The sequence below is a fragment of the Equus przewalskii genome, chromosome 2 (assembly GCF_037783145.1).
Source record: "Equus przewalskii isolate Varuska chromosome 2, EquPr2, whole genome shotgun sequence".
Lineage (NCBI taxonomy): Eukaryota > Metazoa > Chordata > Mammalia > Perissodactyla > Equidae > Equus > Equus przewalskii.
In genome coordinates this window covers 104,128,167-104,153,883 of record NC_091832.1, presented here as the reverse complement: position 1 = coordinate 104,153,883, position 25,717 = coordinate 104,128,167, and the positions used below count along the sequence as shown (strand labels likewise).

General features: G+C 37.2%; 1 long non-coding RNA gene across 1 annotated transcript; it reads right to left on the bottom strand.

Annotated features, from left to right (window-relative positions):
• Positions 1-1,642: 1,642 nt before the first annotated feature.
• On the bottom strand, positions 1,643-8,394 carry LOC139078882 (uncharacterized). The gene is made up of 3 exons (XR_011532060.1): positions 8,075-8,394; positions 6,499-6,625; positions 1,643-3,478 (listed from the first exon to the last, which is right to left on the bottom strand). It is a non-coding gene; the product is annotated as an uncharacterized lncRNA (long non-coding RNA).
• Positions 8,395-25,717: the final 17,323 nt, after the last annotated feature.

Genomic DNA, 25,717 nt, shown 5'->3' with positions numbered 1-25,717 from the left:
AACCCTTTCCAAGGAAATAAGATTAGGTTGTCCAGGGAAAACATGCCATCATGGTGTGTCCAGGGCCTGAGGAAAGTGCTTACTCTTAGTCACACTTCCTAGATCTATGACTTACTCTCCTTCCTTTCCCTCCCTGTCCCTGCCTCCTACAGCAAAGTGTAAAGAATTTAGCACATTATGTATTGATTTTAAGTTGATATGTCTCTTTATAGGCATCATCATCATGGTGATTGATGTCTTGGAAATTATAAGAGACATTGCCAGACACAATGTTTATCTTCTCTTCCCCAGCACCTCCCCAGTCGCCTGTACTGCCAAAAACATATCTTATCAACACTTGTCTCTAGGCATAATACATGTCCTGACACTTACCATGAATATTCATTGTACATTGAATCTGATCAGTCAGATGAGTTAAAAAAGCTTCCTGATCCCAGGAATTCTGATTTTCAAAGTAAGATTTCAATAAAAAGAAATATAATTTAAGTAACTTGAAACTGCTGAATATGTTTTATTCCATGAAATATGCTGTGGCCACAATTACTTAAATGTGTTCTAGTTGGAAATCTTTTTAATCTTGAACTTCGGATCAGGATAACTTTAGATCAGGAAAAGACTGGGCAAAATTATCTATCCACACACAATAGCATTCTCTAATATTATTTAAAAGCAACTGCAATAACACCAACAAAAACTCCCCTGTAATTCTTATTTTTAATGGCAGCCCAAACTCTAGGAACATGAAGATCTTTAGTCCAAAACATAAAATCAATACTTTAAAAAATGAAAGCAAACCAAAAAGAAAAAGAAAAAAGGAAAAGAAAAATCCCCTAAACTTCCACCATTTGAAAAAGTATTGACTTGGCCTTCCTTCAGTGCTGCCTTGACCTAAAGTACATCCTGTGACTCATATTCCAGTTGCTGTCACAGTCTTTCTAGTCCAAATTGCTAGGAGGAAGAGAAGTGCTGCTACAGACACTTAAAGTGATTAAATAACCTAGTGTCAGAATCGTATAAAAGCTGCACCCTCAGAAAGATGCAATGTTTCTCATTTCTTTGTTCCTGTTTCACTGTTATGATCCCTTCTTGGAAGGAAGGTACATTCTGTCTCTATTTGAAAAGACATTGAAGTAACAATAACATTACCAGTGTTTGAAAAATGTGTTATAGTTGCTTTCCATACCCTCACCATGAGGCTGGCTTATTCTTTAATGTAATTGTACTGGGTCCTTATACAAAATACGCTACACTCACTTCTCTTTGCAAGCAGGTGAGGATAACTGTGCCATCCCTTATCTGCAGGAGATTCAATAGTGGATTCAGCATTCATTTCCTAAGGCCGTCAGTGATGCCTGCCATGAGGAAGAAGGCAGTTCAGTGAATTTAGAGCTGCCCATTGGTAGCAAGACACATCAACTTTAAAATGCCTTTTGTGAAATCAGATGGAAAATTCTATAAGATGAAAGTTCAAAGAAATTTTTTCCAGCCATTTTCAATTTTAGATAGCTCTTGTTATAATCACTTGATAGGTTAAAGGTGTCACAACATAGATTTTTCCCCAAAGTCTCTTATTTTTATGTCGTAAGTGTGCTTTGTTTTAAAAAATTCGGCCAGAAAATTATCACAGAAAATGACAAAACAATAACAACAAGGAAAGATCTTTATTTTAATAAAAGGGTTCCATATGGTTCTCTAAATAGATATCACGCGTTTAGGTATTCAACTTTCAAAGGCTCAATTTATATGCAGCCATTCAGCAAAGCAACTTTTGTATGGCTCAATGTAAATCTTAATTCTTTAAACCGAAGCTCTTCCATAAAGGTAGCTTGTACTCACATATTTTAAAGAAATATTTCAAACTAATGTTTCATCTCTTTTTGAAAGCAGCTCTTTTATTACTAGGAAATACTGATTATTCTCTTTTAAACATTATTTTGAATATTTCTTCCACACATCTACTAGGTTATTTCTAACTGATTTCATTAAGATGCCAAGTGGCTGTCTGGAATAGATTATCTTATCAAGCAGCAATATGTGGGTTGCCACTAATAAAGTGATCTTGGGAGTAGAGAAAAATACTTAGCCAGAAGTACAGGGTTACCGTTTGTTTTTTGTTGGTGATGGTTTACTTTAAATTGGGAGTTTGTAGAAAGTGAGGAATCAGGAAAGTGCAAAAAATATATATATATGTTTTATAGCAGTTTTTGTGTCAACTCCCACAGCTTCTTCAAGGTGGAGGCAGATTCTATAACTGCTGTTCTGTTTTCACCCAAGCAGTCGCACTCCAAGGAGAGAAGAGAAGCAGATCAAGGCTTAGTTGCTGCCACGCTCGTCGGTTTTTACAGGCTTATCCTAGATGGAGGGATATACGCAATTTCCGTTTTGTCTGAATCAAAACTAGTTCGGTCATAACCTTTGTTGGCTGTGTAACAATAAAGAAGATCTTATTACCTTATTTATTGTTTAACAAGTGTAAATGCAACAAGATATAAACCAATTTGAGTTTATTATTTTAAAAAATCCTAGAGACACATATTTGCATGATTTGTACAAGTAGAATTTCTTTGCCAACATCTCTGGGATACTCCTAACTATTGGTAAGGCTTTTAATAAACAATTTTTAAGGAGAAACCGCATGCAATTTTGCAGGATTTGTGCTGCCCCACAGAAACTATTCTGTCTTTGGATTCTGAGCCAGGCCACCCCCAGAATGTCCACTCGAGCATGAGAGGGCTGTCATCGAGCACACTGAGCAAATAAAAGCTGGTTCATTTGCTGGAATAGTAGGAAATTTCCTATCATCCTGGCCTTAGCAAGGAGAAATCTTCTCTGAATACGTTCAGTGTGCACAGACCTGGAAATGCTATCTTCTCTTAGGAATGAGCTGGAAATCGGCCAGTGTACCTTGCGGGGTGGGGAGGCTGTAAATAAGAATTTAGCGAGTTTAGAAAGAACAGGAAAGATGAGTGGATGGGACTATAAACAGAGCCATTGTTTTCACACACGCCAATGTAGGAGATGATGATTCTGTAACCTCCAAAACTATACATGAAAATAATTCCATTTGTGAGAAGAAGAGGAGGATTATGTTACACCTTGCCAGTCTGTAATAGGAAAGATCTCCCCCAAACACATTTGATGTTCATTGTAGAAGAATCGTGTCAGTTATGATAAAAAGTTATGATATCGGTAGACGTTGGATCCTCTAACTTCCTTGGGACTTGGAGCTAAGTGTTCAAACAAGACACAGCAACTTCAGGTGTGGCTCTTAAGACTGAAGTAGGCCATCGGCCACGTTGTGAAACTCAGCAGAGTGTCAGGCACTCTTTCCTTCCGCTGCTTATTTTGTGTTTCTTTTCCTTGATGCTACTTTAAATTATCCCACGTCCCAGCTTGTTAAGGGCTTCGGGCTCGTCAGTAGGCACTATATAAATTCTGAAGATTGATGTCTACCCACAGGAGCTTGTCCAACAACACTCTGAAAAGATCATACGATTCATTACCTGTCAGCTGTTATATATATTTTTTTGACTCTGTCAGCTGTAGACCTGAAAGTATTTATTTTTCATTGATTATTTCTTACTAATAGCTATGTTCGTCTTAGAGGAAGCATTTTGTACTTTAAAATGATATATGATGAATTTTATTGTTAATTACTCATAGAGACTCTGGTCCCTTTCCTTTTAATCATAATTTATTTTCTGATGTTAGCAATAAAAAAATAACTAACATTTATTGATTAGCTCAATGTGTCAGGTTCTTTTCTAAGTCCTTTACTTTTATTAATTAATTTAACCCCTCCTCATCAGAAGTACAAATATTATCTCCTGTTTGCAATAAAGGAAATGGAAGAACAGAGAGTTTAAGTAACTTGTCCGAGTTCATTCAGGTAGTAAGTGGTAAAGTCCTGAATGAAACTCATAAATAGTGCTCAATCACATTAAGAACTTCTTAACGTTGTCACCTACTATGGAGATATTCTATAGTTATTCTGACTTAGATTTGACTAAAATGTTGGATTGTGTGTTGGTACCAGGGAAAGACCATTATATTTGGAATAATAAGAACGACTAGTAATTATACATTTTATGCCAGGTAACTTCTAAGTGTTTTATGCATATTACCTAATTTAATCTTCACAACAGTTGTATGAAATAGGTTCTATTAATATCTCTGACAAGGCCCAGAGAAATTAAATAACTGGTGAAAATTCACACAGCTAATAAGTGGCACAGCTGGAATCTAACCAGGTGATTTGGTTTGAGTCTATTGCTTTAACGTCTATGCTATGTGTTTCTCGAAAGTCATAGGAGCTATAACTTCAGTTTAAATTAGGGTCTTTCATCCAAGCTCCTGTGTTTACTTCATTAACATTTTTTGTAATGTTAGGGGCTATATCTTTATTTCTATATTTCTAGTTCTAACAAAATCCTTGTCATCTATTAAGCAATCAATAAATCTCTAAGTAAACAATATACATGATATCTGTGATATAAGATTGTCAAAATAATATGTATGCATTGAGAAAAATAATACTTAAACTGGTACCACAGTGAGTTATCTAAAATTCTTGTCAAGGAAAGTTACTGAATGGCTATACTGGATGATTTTTTTAATGACCTATTTTCCAGTCAGTGGTTCTCCTCTAGCTTGTTGTACCTGGATTTTGGGTCCCTTTGGGCAGGAAGTGTTCAGGAATCCCACTGCCATTGAAATTTGGCTCAACCACAGATTCAGAAAATTAGCAGCATCCACCGCAGGATGCTCAGAGCAAATGGCGAGTTCGAAAGGAATCCCTTCCCTAGCAGCTTGCTTTTGCTTTCCTAATAAATACTTCTTCACCTCCTTTTGAGGGATAACCTTAAAAGCAGAAATTTGAAAATTTTACAAGATTCACAGGATAAGCTCTCTTCTAAATCAATCATTTTAGACTATAAGCAATGAGAAAGCTTTAGTAAGGGCAGTTTTAAAGACCCAAAACTTTAAGATAGTTTAGATAAGGTTTGGATAAGTAGCCAAATGTTCTGAACCAAAATTCCAAGCCTGTTAGTAATGATAATATTATTTAGCACTTAGATAATTCTTTGCAGGCAGAAAGCATTAATCATTGGTGTCCCACTGTGTACTATGCAAGTTTGAAGATTATCAGTTTATAGAGGCAAATATTGAAGTTGAGACGTGAAGACTGTGTTCAAGGTCACAACCTGGGTTATTACTTGAGCTGGAATTTGACATGTAGTTTTTCTGACTCCTTATTCCTATCATATTCCACAAGCCATTATTTTATTTTTGTGCCAAGATTACTTTATGTAATTACCTGAAGACACAAAGTCAGTCAACTCTGCTGGCAGTACTTAGGTTGTGTGAAGGAGACAGTGGAAAGGAGTTTAAGACCCAGGTTGGATTCCTTACTTAAACACATACTAGTGTGGAATCTCAGGCAAATCTCCAATTTTTCTCAACCTTCGATTTTCTTATCTGCAAAATAGGACTAATATTTCTCACCTCATGGGGATTTCTGAGAGTTAAATATAGCAGTATATATGGATAATTATTGACAACTGTAATTTGTTGCATATGCACTATATGTAAGTCACTTTAGTTCAAATTCTTAGCAGCCAATTTATTTTTAATCTGATTTTATGGATTTATTCATTTATTTGCTCAACAGATACTTTATTGAATGCCTACCATACACATTGTCTCATAGAGCAATAAGTAAGACAAACTTCCTGGTTTCATTGAGCTCACAATCTTTATGGGGGGGTTATAATAAAACTAATTAATGAACAAATATAAATGTGAGGTATAAATTCCATATGGGATAAATTGTGTGATAAATTCCATGAAGAAAAATAAAGCCAGTAGGAGCAAAGGGGAATGATTTGGATGGGGTGTTATTTTCGAGAGGGTGGTCAAAAAAGTTTATATGTAAACATGTTTGAGGAAAGGTGTGAGGGAACCATGGGGGATGGTCTTGTGCTATTGAGGTGCAGGTGCTTTCCAGGTAGACAGAACAGCAGAGGCAAGATCCCTGGGCTTGATTAGATTTTTTCAAGACCAGCAAGGAAGCCAGTGTGGCTAGAGTGAAGCTAGCAGGGAAGAGAATAGAAAGGGCAGAAGGACAGCAGACTGCAGATCATGCAGGACTTTATAGGTCATGAGAAGAATCTTGGATTTTACTCTACAGAAGACTAAAAGACTTTAGAGGGTTTGGAGCAAGAGAGTGACGTGATTTAATTTATGGTTTTGAAGGCTGGGAGGAAAGCAAGGAGGCAATGTAGAAAGCTATTGCAATTGAAAGGTGGTGGCTTGAAACAGGCATATTGGCAATGGTGGCCTGAAACTGTGTCGGTAATGGAGGTCAGATTCAAGACATGCTTTGACATGGTTGACATATAATAAAACATCAATAAATAAGATTACAAATGAAGGTGCAGATTTAAAAGTTACCAGCATGTATGTAGACATTAAAGTCTTGGGATTAGATGTGATCACCTGGGAGGGAAGCATAGAGGGAGAAGTCCGTGGAAGAAGTCCTGGAGTATTGCAGCTTACCCGGGGAGAGGACGAACCAGCCAAGGAGACTGAGGTCAATGGAGGTCCGAGCAGGACAGGTGAAACACTGTTTCGAGAAGAAAGGAGTGATCGATGATGTCAGCTGTTGCTGAATAGTTGGATAAAATGAGTGATATTTGACCATGTGATCAGTCAGTGTAGTGGTCACTACTGACTTTAAAAAGATGGACATGTATAGACTAAAACCTGGTGGTCTCTCATCTGAACTACTGCATTAGCCTTCACTTTTTTAAAATTTCCAACCCATTCTCCAATTTGCAGTCAGAATTGCTTTCTCAAAACACAAATTTAATAATGCTCCTGCTGCTTTAAAAATCCCGGTGACTTTCGATCTCTTTCCAGATAATTATGCAAAGCCTTAACTCATTCTCTAAAGCTTTGCTCTCTGGGATTCATTCACATTGTGTTTATTTTAGTTCCTTATACTTCTCCCTGCCCCAAGGCCTTTGGACAGGAGGATCCCAATTTCCTTTTCCTCTTCTTCTAGTTACTCGGGATATTAGTCCAGTATTATTCTTTCAGGGAATCCTTTTCTGGCCACACTATGTTAGAACCCCTTAGTACAGACGACTGTAAGACTCCATAGCACTCCCTCAGAGCACACTATAGAGCTGCAATTTTACATATGTTGATCATATAATTAATGAATGTCTCCCCTGATTGATGAAAAGCTCCATGAGGGCAGGAACTCAGCATGATTACTTTGTTTAACATGTATCTCCAGCACTAATGTCACAGTGCAGTGTAGATACTGCATCAATATTTGTTGAGTGAATGAATTCAACCTGAGTTTCATGATCCTTTTTTGTCTGGGAATTTATATAATTTCTTTTAGGATCCCAAGGATAACGGCTCTTTGATAGGACTATTAAACATGTACCATAATTATTTACTAAAACTCCATATTCTGATTATACTGGCACAATTAAAAAAAATCTTAAAGAATAACAGAAACATCCAGACTTTCCTCCTCTCTAATTGTAAAGTAAAACATTATAAAGTGATTCAAGAAAAGTGAGACTTACAAATGCTAACCTTAGACATGGTCACTGGCAATGCTCATAACATAATGACTTCCACCCAGCAGGAGTGACTGTTAGGGAGCTAGGAGTTTAGGTAAGAAAATGCCTCTCTTTCCTTACAGCTTTCTCAGGATGCTCCCATTGCTCATCTCTCCCCACGGCCAGCCTCACACCAGGCTTCTCTGTTAGATTTTTTTCACTAATTAAATTTTCTATTTAGCAGAAAGAAAATCTGAAACATTTAAATAGACATATTTGTTAAATATAGCCCTTTTCTCATGAAGCCATTCAAACGTTCTTCACTTTCTGGAGGCATTCATTATATCACATTCTCCATTTTAAAGAATGTGTCTTATTAGAAAAGGTAACAACAAAACCAAACTGTGAAAAGAAGAAACAAATGCCTATCCAGCACAGTGTATTCAGCTAGACCAGTTTCCTCCAGAAAATGATTATCTATGACGCTTACTTACCTCAGCCCCATCCGCTGAGGGTTTTTTCTTCAGAAATGACTGGGAAGTCACAGAGCATGACACAGTGCTCCAGAATGTGGAAGAAGCAGAATCAACGTATTAGGCAGTTTGTCCAGAGTTAAACATACAAAACTACGAAATTTGTTTAGTCTTTCAGTAAATCTCTGAGGGTATCTAATTCATCTCTTTTTGTTTTTTGGGTTTTTTACTCATAAGTATCATATCCCATATGGGGTTGGGGAGAAGGGAGAAGGAATTCAAATACTTGAGGACGAACTTCTTAGAGAACGTTCCAAGAGAAACCACATACCTCAGGCTACTCAGAAAGAGAAGTATTTTACAGTGAATAAGTTACAAAAGAATTTGTTAAAATAATCATCTTTACTATTCAGTGATTTCTATAGCAACCACACAATGACTCACATACGAAATCAGGCTTTAGAGAAAGGAACAGCCAACTAACTGTGCCAGACTATTATATATCCTATCTTCTTTCCATGTAGGATTAAAGCTGAATGCCGCATGTAACTATGTTCTCGGGCCTATTTAACAAGCATTTCATGCGTTATTTCATTTCGTCCTCCCACCCGCCATTTTCTCCATTATATGGATCAGAATAGATTAAGAGAGTTTAAATAATTTGACCAATATGACAACACAAGTAAATGTTAAAGTTTTATCCAGATCTGCCTAACTCCTCAGCTTTTAATTTTTTCTAGTATTTCACGCAGATGAAAGCCCCTCTGAGAAGAGGTTGTTTCTAATTATTTTCGTTTAAATACTACATTTTTCAAGTCACAGCAGAAGTAGATCATATTTTACCAAACAGGATCTAAGTAATACAGGACATGGAGGTCTTTGCTGGGCCTTTCCTTACTGTCTGTCAGCCAACTGACAGGTAACTCAAGCAATAGCCTGTGGCGTCCAGAGCCACTGCGTATGTTTGTTTCTCCTGTGTCCTGCACAGGGACAGCTAGCCAAGTGGGCAGGATGAGCTAAAACTCCAGAAGCACCCCACTTGCAGTGCTCTGGGTCTCACCTGGGAGCCTGCCTCAGGCCGGAAGAAAGGAAAGGGCACTTTAACTGACCTGCGCAGGGGGGAACCTTTTCCCAATGTTTCCCATTTGTGCCGCAGGAAAGAGCCCCTTTCTAGTTTGCACAAGGACCTGCCATTTTTAGCAGCAGCTTCAATATAAACTGATACTTTTTGCATATTAGTATTCTTACTAGCAAGAATGTTGCTCTAGTCTGTACTCCCTTGTTTGTAAGGACTCCATGAGATTGGAAAAAGCTCGTTGACAAGCAGCAGAAAGGTGCTAACAAAGGCCAGCAAAAGACAAAGAAGAATTCTTAGTATCTGAAGTCATTATGAATAAACTTCGTTATATATTGGGAAGACAAGAAGACAGGTCATGATATTGAAATCAATGAGAGTTCCATTATGTTCTAGATCTTCTATAATGAGAAGCTCTCAAAATTACTTTAAAACTCATTCTATGTACCTAAATTACTTTCAAGGGACCATTTAAATTAATAACTTGAGTTTTGAGGGAAAAATATTTTATATCAAATCACTCTGATTACAGGAAATCCTAATATGAAACATAGGAATATACTCTCTAGGTAAAGATACTCCATAGCTTAATATATTGCATATCATATTATTGGATGAGTAATAATTTATCAAATAAATAAACATAAAGCATTGCAAAATATAAAATCTGACTGGCAATTTATTCTAGACTTCTATATTTTTAGAAATTACCAGAAATGCTTATTTTTTAAATTAAGGTGTTTTTGTCTGTTTGTTTTCAGTTTTTGTTGTTATTGTTTAGTTTGTTACAGGTCAGGAGAAATGAAGGGCTTGAGGAGATAAAATCCAAGAATGTAGGACATGAGTTAGTCGCTTCTTCAAAATATATATATTTTTTCTCATCAAATGACCAAATTTTGATTTCCTTGAATTGGGCATTTAAGGCTGTTTTGAAGAGGAAATTATTCCTTTGAGCGACTCATGCCTTTGATGCCCGCACCAGCTTTGGCCCACCATAATGGAAAAAATTAAGACCACAACCTTGGTGAAGTTTGCTACAAATAAATGATCTTTTCCCTAGTGGCATTTTGTGACCTGTGCTGATATTTTTTTTAAGCTAAAAGAATATGCCATTGAAGGTTTTGGATAATTTCTGCTGATTCAAGCTCATGGTAATATAAATCACATGTCATAAAGCAAACACATAAATAGAGTTCATAGAGGAAATCAAAGTGGTTTCAGAGGATCCTGATAGGTGTGCTTACACCGGTCTCCAGAGCTCTCAGTGTTTGACAGGCCTCATGAACATTTCAGCTACACTTTTCCAGATCGACTGCCTTTGAATGATTTTCAGAACTCTGAGCCATTACTAAATGCCAAGGAAAGAAATTAAGCAATGAAAAATTGGACAGACTCTCAGGAAAAGTTTCCTAATTGTGAAACCTATTAAAATGTGGAATAAATATCCTCTCAGGGAGAGGATGGAGGCCCATCTTTGAGGCTGTAAAAATAGGGCTAGACCAACTCTTAGAAAAAAGAATCGAGGGCAGAATTCATTACTGGCGAGGAAGTGAGCTGGATGACGTAATGGGTGTTTTCCCTCTCTCCTGCTAAAGCTTCTTTGATGTTTTCACTTAAGTCGTAACTTAGTTCCAAAAGCAGATATTTGAATGTGGGTGCTGGACTCAGGTTTCAATGAAAACCTCAGCAGAGAAAGTCAGAGATGAAGGCCACCATTGATCATGATCAAACTTTTATATGTGACCACGGAAGACCATTGGAAAGCCACCTAATGCATTACCTGGCAAACTCCTATTGTGGTTAGTCTTCTTTATCTGTATGTCTATCTTGCTCAGTCTGGGCTTCTGCTTGTCAGAAAAATAGGTTGCATTTATACAGGACTGCCAGCCTTCTGTTTTTCTTGCCTGCTCTGCACGCATGCTTATAAATCCAATGTAGCTGGGTGGAAGGAATATACCGGCAGCTCTTTAGCATTAAGAATGTGATAGGAGAAATTGAGGTAGATGTGAACTGTCACCATCAATCAAAGTCAGTGAAAAGGCAGCTTTCCAGGTGGAACAGTGGCCTCTATTTGCTGGTACTGTTTTTTTCTTTTCATCAGGGAACTAATGAGAGAAAAGTATGAAGGATTTGTGCATGAAACGTGCACAATGAATCTCAAGTGAGTGGATAAAAATGTTGTGAGTGGGATTTGATTGAACGTAAACGCTTACCCTCTTTTCTGTTTTTTTTTTTTTTAAATTATTTAATTCTTTAAATCCCAGCACTCTTGAACTTTGCAGCCCGCCTTATTTGATTTCTTGTCTTGGGCCAGCCGTAAGTGATGCAGAGCTTCCTGAGCACTCAGTCGTCTGTCCCTTATCCTTTTCTGAGTACACATATGGATGAAATAGTGTAAAAACATGAACCTCAGTATACTTTGTCTTAATTATTCAGTTATTAAGGTTAGGATTTTTAGCAAAAACACTTTGGATATTTCTGACTAGTTAACATAAAAGTAACAACAAGTCTTTTATAATTCAATCGCTTATAAATATGTGTTATTGTTTGCTTAGTTTTTATATCTGGGAGAATCATAACATGTGTGTTTGTTTCTACTGTCACTTGCAGCTCAACAGAACCCTGTAATATGCATGAAAATTTTCTGGAATTTATGAGATGGGCAGCTGCTTATCTCATATTCCCTTTCCAGGATGAAAAGAACACCTATCACAAAGCAATATAAATAACTGCTAGCCCATAGCATATACATTTATACAAAGTAATGACAACTATTTTATATGGCAACAGGCTAAATATAACACGACTCTCTAGTTTGGAGTAAGGTGAAATATATAAATCTATTATAAAGTCTCAGCTCTCCCAAATGTCTCCATCATGCCACCAAGAGTTTCATAATCCAAAGACCAAGATAGAAAATATGTTTTTTCTAGGGACTTGCGTTACCCCAGAGTATAACTTTAAGCCCAGATTACTTCAGACCCCTGTAGATCTGATCTGCCCTTGGGACAAGAACCAGCCAAAATACTTTTTCTTGACGACAGGGTTGAAGTTCAGGATAGAAATGTAAATCTGTTCAGACACGCCGAGGAACAAATAAATCACACTGAGGACATGGAGAATGGAGCTGCCAGAGGGACAAAATGAAAAGACAGATGCTGAGCAAAGGCACAAAAAGGAAAAAAATATAGACTAGTTAGAGCAGTGTGGACTTGTCAGACATGGAGGAGCTCTCAAGTTATAAATCGCTTAGAGAAATTAAAGCAGTATTTTGACATAATAGAAAAAGGAGCCTATCTGGCATATCTGTTCCCACTAGACAGGAGTTCAAGTTCTGGCTCTGTCCCTCACTGGTTGTGGGATGTTGGGTAGGTTACTTTTCTGCTCCAACCCTCCTATTCACATCTATGAATTAAAAAATTTGAATTGGACACCCAAGCCCACTTTAGCTTTCGATCTTAATCTGCCATGCCAACCTGGTGGGTTATAATTATAAGAGAGTCGATAGTGGGTAGTACACTGAGATCATTTGTGTTGGAGTTTTCCCATTGGTATCTGTCTTATTCTTAGTCATTTTGTGAGAACGTGGAATGTGAATGGCACAATCATGGGCTGTGAAGATAAGACCCAGGATATCTGGCAAGATCTTGGTTTTCAAAAAGGACCTGAATGTTGCTTATTTGCTTAAACTTCTGGTGTAGAGAAAGCATGAGTTTCAACATTATGAGCTCTTAGCATATAGGAGAAGAAGTGGATTAGAAATAGAAAGACTGGGCTGAGTTAGTGAAATACTGAGTTAGTGAAGTACTGAAAGCTAGTAACGCTTTCCATGATTATTTAATTTGACTAATCTAATGAAAATATTGGCAGTTATGGGAATCTTCTGAGTTAAAAGCAGCTAAATTTTCTCCTTAATATACTGTTATTCATGACATTTTGTTTCAATTGATCTTCCAAACCAGGAAATCTTTCTAATATATTTAATTATTACAAAAGGAAGAAATAGGATTGATTATCCTCACTCATTTTCCAAGCAGGAGATTTTTCAACTATATACACCTGTGTACATATATGCACCTAAATTAGCCAATTGAAAGTTTTGTGAAAGTCCAGGTTTCCCAGCTTTCTGTCAGTAATTTTCAAATGTGCTGGTTGCCTCAATGGGTTAAAATCTGGGTATCGGAACCCAAATACGTCTTCAGTTCCAATGACTTTTCATTAATTTCCCACCTGAAGCACTGCATGCACCATCAGCCTGCCAGACGGAGGACAAAGTCTTCTGAATGATTGTTGTCCTACAGAGGGGACAATGGCCTGTTTTCTAAGTTAGCTGTTCTGAGGGGTTTGGTTGCATGGACATAGCTTTAAGAGACGTGTCTTGATTGTATTGTAGCTATGGTTCTGTAGCCTCCTCTTTCAGGACTTGGCTGTGATGCAAGGCTTCAGTATAAGTTCAGATGGACACAGGGCTCTTTTTGAGATAAAACTTGACATTTGTTGTAGTGACATTGAGGTAGGATTTGTTATATTCTCTTTACAACTCATAGTCTCAACAATTCTTTTGAAAATTCTCTGGCCTCCTTTCTTTAGTTAGAAACATTTTCCAGCTGGAAGATATATACAGTGACTTTTGCATGTCATCCTGCTAGTTTCTAAACATAATAGTCAGGCTGATATCTGTGATACGTTTATTTAGTCTTTTCCTTTGAATCCGTATCTTGTTTTGTGCCTGTCTTGCTTCCTAGCTCAGGGGAACGAAAAATGTCCTGGCCAGCTGCCATCTGGTGAAACAGCTGCTTTTGACTCCAGGGAACCTGCAAGTGGGCCTGGGCAGTAAAAATGGAGCGTACTATTCCTAAGACTTGAACACTCCCTTTGCTATCAATAGGTCAAATGAGCTTCAACTGGGAAAAAACAAGTTGAATGCTTTTTATTTTTACATTCCTTCATTTTACTGACATTGCTGCCGCATTTGATACTGTTGACTCAGCTCTCCTTAAAATTATTTTTCTTGGCCTTTTTATAACTTTACTCCTACCTAACTTACTGATGATTCTTTTTGTGTTCTTCTTAAAATGTGCTGTTCTGTACATTTTATCCTTCTTCTTTAGTCTCTTATTTAGCTTCATGCTCTATGCTTTAAGCCAGTGGTTCTCAAACTTTAAGCTGGTGGCTTGCAAATTTGGCTGCATGTCAGAATCATTTATGAGACTTTATTTAAATACAGATGCTTGGGCTATTGCTCTGAAAATTCTGAGTCAATATTTTTGGTGTGGAGACCAGCATCTATATTTTTAAAATATTTCACAGATGTTTCTTATGAGTTTTAGGTTTGAGAATCACTGCTCTCTTGAATTATCCATACTGTCAGCCAAATAGGCTACTGATTTCTGAGTTTTATTCTGCTCCCTAGCATCTTACCTGAGCTCCAGATGCATAGGCTAAATCTTCTAAGAAATATCTTCACATGGACTGTCCACAGTTATTTCAAATTTGATATACTCAGTCAAACTCATTATTCAACCCTGTTGCTTCCGTTTGCAGCCTGTCTCTTCTAATAATGACACCTCCTGGACCAAGTGGAAAACCTTATTCATCTGCAGCTTCTTGCTTTCTTCATTTTTGTTCTTTCCTATCAGTCTTAATTACATACCTGTCATGATTAATTTTATGTGTCAACTTGGCTAAGCCATGGTGCTCAGATACTTGGTCAAACATTATTCTGGATGTTTCTGTGATGGTGTTTTTGGAAGAGATTGATATTTAAATTGATGGACTTTGAATCAAGCAGATTGCTCTCCATAATATGGGTGGGCCTCATCCAATCAGTTGAAGGCCTGAATAGAACAAAAAGATTGACCTCTCCCAAGCAAGGGACAATTTTATCAGCAGACAGCCTTTGGACTTGAACTGTAACATCTGTCTTCCCTCTGTCTCCAGCCTGCTGGTCCACCCTCCAGATTTTAGACTTGCCAGCCTCCATAATCTCATGAGCCAATTCCTTAAAATAAACTTTATATATATATATATATATATATATATATATATATATATATAAAATAAACTTTTATACATATATATATTTTACATATAAATATATATATTTATATATGTATTCTGTTGGCTCTGTTTCTCTGGAGAACCCTCGCTAAAACATTTATCTCTCTACCTTGATCTCTCTTTTAAAATCTATTCTTTCCTTCTATTTCCATGTTTCTCCTTGGTTTTGGCCTCCATCAACTTTTGCCTTGGATGACCCTAACTGGTGCTTCAGTGTTACCAGTCTCCTTTCATCCATGGATTCTCCACACTGCCTTGAACATGATCTTTCTAAGTAAGTAAGCCTGTTTATATTGTTATCCTACTACTTAGAAACCTTGGGTGTTTCTCTGTTGTTTCCTGAAGGATTAAACTCTAAGTTCTTTGCATGCAAAGCATTTCACATCTGTGTTTAAGCATTAGCCATATTCAATTCCCAACCTCTCTCTTCTCATACCAACACACACACACACACACACACACACACGCATTTCTCCAGCCAGGAAACTATTTGCATTCCCTTAACTTGCCATGCTTCTTCTCAACTCAATGACTTTGTGCAAAATTTTTCTTCTCCCTGGAATGTGCTTCCCTTGCCTCCAGTCTTCCCAGTGAGCTCTCTCTCATCTTTCAGACCTGGCACAGATATTACACTTCTTTGTACATCCACTTCCTGGAGTTAACCAGAAATCAACTGACTTTTTTACTTCTGTGCTCCTATAGCACATCTAAGGGCATGACTGAGCTCAATGGCTGCATTTATTGAACATTTGCTAAGAGCGAGGTAATGCATTATCTCATTTAATCCTCATTATGGTCTTCCTTTAGGGAAACAGAAGTTTGGGGAAGTATAGCAGCTTGATCAAGATCGCAGAGCTCGTAGATGACAGACACAGGCGTTGAAAGAATCCAGTCTGTGCTCTTGGTCACTATACTCAGCTGCCTTCACTGCATCACTGTGCACCACATCTACCTTATGCTGCTTGTAATTACTTCTTTAGAGCATGTCTTCTGACTGAACTGCAGGATTCCTCCTCTATCACCAAATGTATGGAAGAATAAATGTATAATTGGATTAACGATAATCGGTGGTGGTATTCATCAGGTAAAGAGTGGAGTAAGTAAAAGGATTATTTAGTCATAGCTAATAGATGCCATATCAAAGCAAAGGTACCTGAGTTTCCTTTATCTAGATTATCTTCTACTTATAATTTTAGAAATGTGTTAAATTCTCCAAAATATTTTGGGCCTCAGTACCATATTGCTTAAAATATTAATGTTAAAATATATTCCATTATATTGTCTTTTATGTACATTTTATTTATTGCACAACCCCAATAATAAAAGTTTAATTCAAAACACTTGTGCATATCTCTTACTAAAATCTATTTCCAAGTTACCTTTTGGGATTTTTGTGTTGGATATCACTTTATGAATATTAAGGAAACCACATTGGTCAAACCATAAAAAAAAGTAGACATTACTTATTTAAATACATTTTTATATAGCCAAAATCAAGTTCGTTATTCAGTTTAAGATAGGATATTGCCCCTTTAAAGTGAGAGACTCTCCTAATCTCAGAATATTTACCAAATGGATAATGGATAAGAAACAATTCCCACTTCCACTCAAGGGGTCAGTCACCCACTGTTTAAAACTCTCCCATTGCCACAGACTGAGGGAAAGCAAAGCCTCATGGCACTCTTTCAGTCCATAATGCTCCAACCAAAGTAACTCCAGTTCCTTCTTTAAGCTTTAAACTTACTCTACCCTCCAGTGAAATTCCATAAGATCTTTCTCTTCCAAAAATACCAATCACAACCATTAAATCATTCTGTTCATTTCCAGCTGTGGAATTCTGTTAATTTCCTGTACTGTTGTGTTTATTCTGAAGAAGGTAGAGGGAGGAGATGGTAATTACTTGATGAAGAAACCCTACCGTGGAAAGTTTCCCAATTTGCATATTGTCTACAGCAACATGTAGGCTTTGGGTATTTATATGAGATGAATAGACTGGCCAAATTTGAGGCCCAAGAAATGGATCTCTCTCTTACTTTTCGTTTCCAATTAGAAACTACAAGCCATGCATGAAGCATTTCTCAGGGCTAAATACAAAACCCAAGGGAAAATGTTCATATTGAAAATACTACTTTTTTTTTTTCTCATACCACACACTATTTTACACAATCTCTTCATTATCCATTTTGCAACATATCAAACAACATTAAATTTCCCTTTAATTCCAAGCCGACCACTTTACTCTTCTCAGGCACCAGACGTATGAAAGGTTTAGCCGTGTTTTATTTATGCATTCATTTATTTGGTTAAAAGACAAACTTAGGAGGAACCTCTGAGTTCTCCTTTCACAGCTGTGATTATAGAAAAATGAAAATCTGAAGCAAGAAAATTTATAAACTGTAAATTACATTCCATTTTCAGAGTCTGAAAAATTATGGAGATTAAGAAGCTTGATGAAGAGATGTTCATAACTTTTTCACAAGGACATTCTTTTAGTTGGTCTACTTATGTTATCGCAAAACTTCTGGGGGTGCCCTACTGGGTCACTCAGATGTCTCCAGACTCACACATCTCTTTGAGAAAGCAAAGGTTAACAACAACAGGTGTTACTGGAGTGAGCTATGCACACCAGGATTGCTGAAAATGCAGTCTTATTTCTTTGGAAATCTTTGACTCCTCAAAAAAATATGTGAAAAGCAGCCCCCAAATGGTTCTGTGCTCCAATTTGATTTTATTTTAGAATTGCTTATGTTACTAGGACTTCTGCGTGTGGCTTCTCTGAAAGAATGGCACAGCTATCAGCTCTCAGTGTGGACGTTAATGGAAATAGTGTGCTTTTACGGACTCAACCCTCTCCGAAGCCCTGCCTCAGGCTGTTTCACCAGAACCTCTACGTTGTATCTGGAAAATCACTAACAGAGAAACAGACAGAAGGGGGGAAATCTGTTTTTTAAATCTTCTTTCTGAAACTTCCTGTGCAACTTTCCTGCTAGGAGCTTGATTCCATGGAAGCGGTAGGATATCGGGGATTTGCATTTTGGAAAGTTATCCTGTGTGTTATTTATATTCCGTATCTCTGTTGCAGTTATGTGTTCAACAGCTGCATTCCACATAACCATAAAGGAGTTGTCAAAAAGCAAACACTTTTTATAGAAAAAGACTTAGAAAACTGCAGTCAAACCTTAATTATCCAAAGAAAGTCATGAGGTGGTTAATGTTCTGAAACAATGAGTAACTTCTGAATATTTGACATTCATAAGCCTCTTGTGATTTCATACAGAAGATGCACCTTTCAAATAAAGTTGAAATTAGTGATTAAACGTAGCTGATCGACCCTGAATACAGTGGTGGAGAGGTAGGGCAGAAGCCTTGGGGGGTGCTGGGTGGCACATCCTAAAGCGTGCAACACCTGCAGACGACCAAGACGTGAGTGTTCCTCAAAGGTTTTCTTCATCATCTTTTGGGTTAAAATATTCACTTCAAATGCACATTATTTTTAGTCCAAAACAATTTTGTTTTTACTTTACACATTCATATCTATTTGCTGAGAATCGTTGAATCTTTCATTGGTCACAAATCTTCCTCACAATTACCTCAGTATGTTCTCAGCCGTCTCCGTTCTTTCCAGGGCTGAGTTCACCAGCTCAGAACGTGATTGGTCCCGTGAAGAGTAACTTAACCTCACAGCCTGCTGTCACGGGAGGTTAAATTTATGGTATACATGTCTCAGGAATATTCACTCTCGGTCTTAGTTAAAAATAAATGTTAACAATTACTTGAATTAGGTATAGCTTTTATTTTTTACATGTAATGGTCTTTATTTCTCATACTGTATATACCATCATATAAAATTTATACTATTAAACAAATCCAATAAAGTAATTTATGCAAAATTATAGAATTATAATTTAGAAATACAGTTGTCTTTTTCTTTTGTCCTCATATAACATGATTACTATACTATTATATAATAATACTTATCACATGGCTGAGAATTTGAGGTAAAACATACTATGTCTATATTCTGTTTTAGGAATCATTTCTCTCCAGTTTATTTATAAAATGAGAAGTTTGGTTTAGATTCTTATTATTTTCTGAATTTCGTCTTACCCTCAAAAAACATATTGCAAAGAAAATTGGGAATTTTGGCTGAATGAAACTCCTTCTTTCCTCTTCCATCTTTCCCTACTGACAACATGAGATAACCTTGACTTGTTTTCCTTTACTGAGTGGCTTCAAGGTTTCTCTTTCTCAGCTAAAAATAATAATAATCATTAGTTGAATGCATTCTTTGTATTAGTGCCTGTTATGTGTTGGGAATCTATGATATCTAGGTGTTTGTTTTTAAAGCTATACTTTTTTCTTTTTGGTGAGGAAGATTGGCCCTGAGCTAACATCTGTTGCCATTCTTTCCTCTTTTTTTTCTCCCCCCAAAGCCCTACTACATAGTTGTACATCCTAGCTGTAAGTTGTTCTAGTTCTTCTATGTGAGATGCCTCCACATGGCTTGATGAGTGGTGTATAGGTCCACGCCTGGGATCTGAGCCAGCAAACTCCCGGCTGCCGAAGTGGAGCATGCGAACTTAACCTCTTGGCCATGGGGCCAGCCCGTGATATCTAGATTTAACAAGCCAGAAACTTGCCCAAATTAATGCCTAATAACTCAGAGATTATCCTGACTGAGTCAAAGGAAATAAATACAGATTACATTCTACTTCCCACTGTGGAACCACGGTCTTTCCTTTGTAACTCCCCTTTAGTTTGAAATTATTGAAGAAAATGAAAGGAAAATGTATAATTAGATGGTAAAATATTTTCACATTTAACAGTCACTTTGCCATGACTTTTCACTTATTAACATATATACCATATCTTAGGGGAAGCAGCTGTATAATTGATTACTTTCTGCAAGTTCTGACACATGGGAAAATTTTACATATCCTGGTGAAAAAGAATCTTAACCTTAACGAAAAAAGAATCTTAATCTTAATGAAGGAGTTGCTTAAAGTGTAAATGAACTTAAAATGTAACTGTGTTTCCATGTGTAACAGGGTGAATAGTGACTTCCTAAAAGAGATGTTCACGTCCTGTTCCCTGAAACCTGTGAATGTTATCTTATTTGGAAAAAGTTATTGCAGATGTAATTAAATTAAGGATCTTTAGCTGAGGAAATCATCCTGGATTATCCTGGTGGGCCCTGAATCTCATGACAAGTGTCCTTATAAAAGAAAAGCAGAGGGAGATTTGTGACAGAAAAGGAAAAGGAAAAAGAAAAGACACAGACAGGGGAAAGTGATGTGAATGCACAGGCAGCCCAGAGAGTGATGTGGCCACAAGCCAAGGAATGCCAACGGCCACCAGAGCTGGAAAAGGCAAAGAACACATTCTCCCTTAGAGCCTGCAGATGGAGCGGCCCCTGCTCACACCTTGATTTAGGACGTGTGACCTTGAGAAAGGTGAGAGATAAATATTTGTTGTTCTAAGCCACCTAATTTATGGTAACTTGTTACAGCAGTGCCAGGAAGCGAATACATCATGTGAGTTGAATAATGTAAACATGTGTTCATCAAAGCCACTAACTACAAGTTCCACGAGGGAAGAGACCAGTTAGGTTTTGTTAATGGCTGAGTTTTGCTCAGCCAGCTTGGTGAGGCCAAGTACCTGGGAGGCAGGGTATCTAGGCACATGGCTGATGGGAAAGAACAACAGTGTTTCCCAGTCTCACTTGCAGCTGAATGTGGCTGAGGGCCTATTTTGTGCCAAAGAGATAAAAGCACATGAAGTGATAACTACAGGGATGTGCCCCTGACAGGAGGAGGCATCATAATGGATGAGCAAGTGCCACCAACTTATATAAGAAATATATCTGTTTTGGTGCAAGAGGCAATGCCTGAAGGAGCAATAACATAAAAGTGCTATGCGATTCCTCCATGCTTGCACAGACTTTTCTATAAGAGAGAGTAAAAAAGCACTGCTGCTTTTTTTAATGCTGCGGGCAGGGTGGAGTTCTGTTCTGCAAGTTATTCTGGAGAACAACCAAACTTAGTTCTGAGTCATACACAAAATAACTGGCCCTTGTTGAATGAGTTGAATGAATTTATATAATTGTTCAACCTAAGTATGTTATATCAGATAATAATTGTTTGGAGAAAACGAGAACAGGAATTTTCTTGGAATATTCATCAACTGAAATATTTTTGTACTCTATCTCCCATTTATCTGCACTTGGGGATAAGAAGTGATCTATTTACAAGAATTTAAGGGAAATATATATATAGTGTATTTATATTTCTCCACCTCCTATATGTAAGCCATGAGATATTTTTATTGATTGCTTTTAAAATGTTCGTTATAAATGCTTAAGAGCCAAGTACCAACACTAACTCTTCATCTGTCACGTTACTAGATCATACATTTTTACTTAAAAGCATTGTAATTACATCAATGCTTGTTGTCATTTCAACTCTTTGGAATTAAACTTTTCCTTCATTAATTATCCATAAACCCACCTTGTCCTAGCACATTTGAAAAAGGAACTACATTTGAAAAATTTAAAAAAAAAAAAAAAGAGGACTTCTCGATGCGTTCCGGATAACTGCTGTCCTCCATAAAAATACTCACTCTCTAGAATTTAATTTCCTTACTCACATCCATATGCTGCTCAGTTAATGTCCGCTGCATTGGTTCGTATCTCTCAATTAACCCCTAAGAGACCTTTCTCCCAGCAATGCTAGGTGATTGTGCTTGTTCTGGAATGTAAATTCTATCATCTGCAGTTCCTCTTTTACCTTTATGAAATGCCGCCCTAATGCATTCCTGATAGATGACGTTTTACTCTACATTTTCATAGATTTTTGAAAGATCTTCCTTTTCAATTATCTGTTCTTAAGGCAATTTTGTCCATATGGATGCCAAAAGTAAGACAACTAATTGACAATTATTAGTCAAGCTTTTGTGGGAAGGCCTGGAACATAGATGATTAAGCAGTTTTTCCTTCTTTCTTGCCTTTTTTCTCCCCATGTAAGACTCGCAGACGTTTTCTCATCCCAACGATTCAGATCAGTTTTCTCTCGGTGAAGAATTTCCCAATACGTGCAGGTAGAGTCAACCATCTCTCTTTTGTTTCACTACTGACCTTAATAGTAGCATCATTTTTATAAATTTTATTTTTGTGTGAGAAATTAAAGACACAGAACATTCATGGGAGTTCTGATGTATGGTAGTTTCTAGAATCTACTGGTATTCCTGAAAAACTCACTTTAACAGAGTCCTTAGTGCCTGATGAGGCCAAGTGAGCCAAAGAGTGGTTTCTAAAAGCTGAGGGAACAAGGGAAATGGGGCCAGAGGTGCTTGAAGTGTGAGAATGAGGGCCAGAGAAATAGCCCGAGGCTGTCCTGACAGGTAAGATGTGTGGGCAGGATGTCTAACACACATGTTGGGGTAGTCAATGTCTGAGTAGATTTGATGGGGGTTAACTCTATACAAATGCTCAGCTACACACACAAAAAATTGATAGCTCTAAATAATTGAAGCTTCACAGAAAAATTGGCTTGGATGGATTCACTTATTCTGGATAAATTTTAGAAAGAAGGAATCTCAACTTCTCCATCCAGTGTTTTTAAAGAGCATAAAAGGCATGTTTGAACACATGCAGAACGTTAGAGCCCTTTAGAAGAGACTAGAGAGTGTTACAGTGAGGCATGACCTTTTTTTGCTCTCTATATTGGCTGAAGTTACTAGGTAGATATTAAGATTGGTTGTGCTTAAAGTATGGCCTTGAATTCCATGATTTATTCCTTTTTCAGCTGTTTTTTCTCAGGAGTTTTCCTGTGTGCAATCAGTATACTTGCCACATTTTGAAATATATTAAGACGGTATCCTTGTCTGATTTCAGCAATCTGTCTCACACAATTAGTAGTAATTTTTATTTCCCATTCTAGAGCCATGGATTCCTTTTCCACATCAGTCTCTAACTGAACTGGACATTAAAAACCGATTCTTGTTGAGCCACACAAAGTAATGTTGAGAGTTATTTTGCTGCAAAGCCCTGGTGATGTTGACCTTGTTTAGTGCTCAACCACCTTAATGTAAAATTCAGAATGGTCAGTTTCATAAAAATCAGGTCAAGAGCTGCAGACAGACTGCTTGATTCACTCCTGACCACAAGAAATGGACATGCGTTTTCAATTCCAGCTCAGCATTTCACATCTGCATCGTAGGGCCCTTCCAAAAACCTGACAGAAATGTCATCAATGAAACTGAGAAGAAAATATTTCTGACAGACTTTTTCTTTGGCTTTCCTGATATTCAGTTTGCCAAATTTATAAAGAAAAAAAGTCTTGCTCTTCTGTACTTTCCAGATATTTACTTTTTAAAAAATCTGGGGTCAGTGGCAGAAGATGGGATTGCAAAAAGAGCTGCTGTAATCATCAGAACTAAGGAATCACTTGCATTCTTGGCCACCACCTTCACCTAGGGTACTGAATTGGCTCTGAAATTAGAAGAGAAGTGGAGTGAGGGGTCTTTAACAATATCTAAAATTCCCTGAAGTACTTGATGGCTTAAAACGTCGTCTATTCTCTTAGGGCAAAAGTTTAAGTTATGTGTGTGTATATATATATATATATATATATACATATTTAAATTCAGGAGACAGCATTGAAAAATTGTTCTTCATCTTAATGAGATGGACCTGGTCCTTCTTCAAAAGGAAACTCTGGTTTCCTGTTGTATGCTGTGTCTAGGCTCTTAGGGTAAAAGTTATTTATTAGCATAACCACATAACCACGTAGCTGCTTTACTGTATAGTCCTTGCCATTAGGCGGCTGCCTCACAGCTATTGAGTTTCAGAGCTAGAATGTGAACCCAAGTCTTAAAACTTAACTCCAGAGCCCTTCTGCATGATCACTACAACATTCTGATCCAGAGGAAAAAGTGAAATGCATGTGCTAAGGAGTAATGTGAGCAGAGGGTGATGTATGTTGGTCAATAAATAGCCTGTCAGCTGAGTCTCCCACGTCTCCTCCTCCACTCTGCCCATTCACCCAGGCTCCTTCCCATCCATTCATTACTCTGGAGCCAAGAAGAGGCTTGTAAATAGGCACATGAAATTATTTTACCCTTCTGTTTATTTTGTTATTGTTTATTGTGAAAATTTCAACCATATCCAAAAGAAAACTAGTATATAATGAACTCTCAGATATGCAGCTTCCGTAACTACCAACTCATGGTCAATCTTCACTCCATAGTATTTTGAAACAAATACCAAAAAGCATATCATTTCATCCATAAATATTTCAAGTTTTATCTCTAAAATGTAAGGACTTTAAAAATAACCCATAGATACAATAATATTTATATTAGGCTAAATAAATTAATAGCTTTTCTTTAGCGTCATCAACTAGCTTGTCAGGGTTCAAATTCCTCTGATTGTCTCAATTTTTTTTCAAAAGTTGATTGGTTTGAGACAGGATCCAAGTAAATTCCGTATCTTATTATCTTATTTTTGGTTTATGAGTGTCTCAAGTCTCTTTTATGTAGGTTTCTTCTCAATCTCTCTCTCTCTTTCTTGCAATTTATTTGTTGAAGAAACTGGATGTGACTCGTCCCACAGTCTGGATTTTCTTGCCTTCCCATGGTGTTCCTTTGTTCTCACTATTTACTGTAAATTGGTAGTAAACTCTAAAAGTCTTGATCGAGTACAGATTTGACAAAACTACTTTACAGTTGCACTTGTGTGTTACAATGGGGAATTACATAGTGGTTGATGGTCTCTCTTGTGTTGAAGTTAAGAGTCATTTATAATCACTATTTGGATCCATTAACTCATTATGGATTTCCAATAGTGATATTCTAATTCTCTCAGCTTTTTTTTTTCATGTATTAGGTGGTGTATGTGTGTGGGTATGTATATATATGCGTGTATATATATTGTGTATATATTATATAATATATATATTACCATCAGGAGTTACATAATGTTTGATGGTCTTTCTTGCGTTGTATGTATATAATACACCACATACACACACACATATAGTTTGCCTCTTACTATAATATATGGAGATCACTCAGTAGTAGTATATAAAGATTTTACTTGTGATGTGGTTCCTCAATTTTATGTGTCAGCTTTACTGGGCTACCAGTACCTGTTACCAGATAACTGGTAAAACATTATTTCTGGGTGAGGGTGTTTCTGGAAGAGATCAGCATTTGGATCCATAGCCTGAGTGAAGATCACCCCACCAAAGCAGTAGGTATCCAATCAGTTGAGGGCCCAAATAGTCCAAAAAGGTGGAGGGGTGAATTTTCTTTCTTAACTGGAGCTGGGACATCCATATTCTCCTGCCCTCAGATATCAGCTCTCCTTTGTTCTCAGGCCTTTGGACTTGGACTGAATTACACCACCAGCTTTCTTTGTTCTCCAGGTTGCAGCAACAGATTGTGGTACATCTCAGCTTCCATAATCACACGAGCCAATCCCCGTAATAAATCTCCTCTTATATATCCATATCTATATTTATACTATTGGT